This window comes from Ostrea edulis, chromosome 6 (assembly GCF_947568905.1).
Source record: "Ostrea edulis chromosome 6, xbOstEdul1.1, whole genome shotgun sequence".
Lineage (NCBI taxonomy): Eukaryota > Metazoa > Mollusca > Bivalvia > Ostreida > Ostreidae > Ostrea > Ostrea edulis.
In genome coordinates this window covers 53,731,044-53,732,976 of record NC_079169.1, presented here as the reverse complement: position 1 = coordinate 53,732,976, position 1,933 = coordinate 53,731,044, and the positions used below count along the sequence as shown (strand labels likewise).

The 1,933-nt window shown below is 32.1% G+C and overlaps 1 long non-coding RNA gene across 1 annotated transcript; it reads right to left on the bottom strand.

The window, feature by feature from the left end:
* Window positions 1-748: 748 nt before the first annotated feature.
* LOC130046851 (uncharacterized) lies at window positions 749-1,726 on the bottom strand. The gene is made up of 2 exons (XR_008795885.1): window positions 1,360-1,726; window positions 749-1,015 (listed from the first exon to the last, which is right to left on the bottom strand). It is a non-coding gene; the product is annotated as an uncharacterized LOC130046851 (long non-coding RNA).
* Window positions 1,727-1,933: the final 207 nt, after the last annotated feature.

Below are 1,933 nucleotides of genomic sequence, written 5' to 3'. Positions count from 1 at the left end.
CTAATGGGATCGGCAATTTACTACACATGCAAAATAATCTGATAAGGTTACAAACACTGTCACATGTAGAATCCCCGCTGACACTTGCAATTACTGGCCATTTATTACTACCCATTATATCTTAACACCATAATGAAAAAGTGAAGATAAAGAACAGTGATCAATTTCATAACTACTATATAGTCACAAAATATGTCCAAAAGTATCCACCCTGTTGATAATTTATGTATACCTGCTAGCATGGGATTCTGTGTTTTGACATTGATGTCTACTTAAAACATTGTTTACAAATTTTACAGGTTTCAGTTAAATCAAAAAACAAATGTGATCCTTTTGTATATATATATTAACTTCATAATGATGCAGATGTTTGTAGTTATATAATTTGCTACTCTTTGATAAATTATACTGCAAGTTCTAAAGCATATTTTAGTATGCATAACCATAATTCAGTAATTGATTAAAAGCATCATTGATACAATTCATTCATTTTTTTTTTTAGGAACGACTCCTGTGCTACTGTGATAGAGAACAGAAAGATAGATATCCAGCAAACGTGTGCACATTGAAAAAATTATTGGACTTGTCAAAACTTTCAAAATACTGACAGAACCTATGAATAGCTCTGAAACAAAGCTTTCCTGTAAAATTATTTATGACTGTTTCATGTTGTGCAATTTCAAGAATTGCATAGTGCCGTATTATGCATAGTTCACCATTAAAAATTTATGTGATTAAAGAATAAACCTTTATTAAATTTTTTCAACATTTATTCCATGTACATTTACCATTGTATGTCTTGAAAAACGTTTTCTCTAACAGAGCAGACTTAAGATATCTTCAATAAAATTCATTAAAATTTCTCTTCATCTCGTCAATGAATTTGTCATTCCTTTTAATTTGAAAAGCTCTTATCACAATGAAGGTTGTGGATCGGGTGACATCATAATAAATTCAGGTCCAGAAATATCGGTCCTTGCACGATGTTCATTTCTTCTATATGCTTCAATTAAGTCTGTAATCAAATAACACTTAGCAGGTGATCATTATAATGTAAAACATAGTGGCAATAATCAAATGATTATAACACTGTATCGTTTCATTCAGTATAAAAATGCGTTTCTATTTTGCTGCAAACATGAAACAATATAGCAACGATGTTGAAATTGCTGAGGAAATTCAAGTTTAGCTTAGCTGGGTAAATCTGCAAAATTTTTACAAGAATTCCTTTCTGATAACACCTAGTTCCATTACGTTGTTATGATATTTTTAGATAATACCTAAACACCATTGATAATTATTTACTGCGTTAATCATATTTTACTTGGATGAAAATAAAAACGCTGAATGTTTATTTACCTTCTTACAAGTTCCCACTTTCTTCCCGATTTCTTTGCTCCAAACTTTTCTAACTCTTTCCTAAGTTCAGGTATTGTCATATGACCACAACTGGATGCCCTCGTAAGTAAAAGGTAGTGTTTGTGTTTTCCGAAATCGCATTCGAGAATGGTTGCTGATAACCCATCTTCTCAACATTTATCTTTTCTTTCTTTTTTTGTTCAAGGCCGGATTTGCCTGTGGCGCCTTCTATCAATACAAGATAAGATAACCGACTCCGGTTCCTCATAGACCAAACATACGTAAAAGCATTGAGTGCCAGTGACTATAATTGATACAAACAAGGTAAGGAAACATCAATGGTTGATAGTAGATATATTTTGTTAATAAAAGTGAGTTAAGCGCTATATTTCGATGTATTTCTCAACACCAAAGTCACCAGCACGTGCACCGATGTAGTACACAACATGTCACCAGTCATGGGTTATTAATATACAGACTCTGACAGGAAATACACAAGCGTTTATAGCTTTATGTATATTACATATATATCGATGACTGCACACTCTTAGATACTCCTGTATTATACATCGTA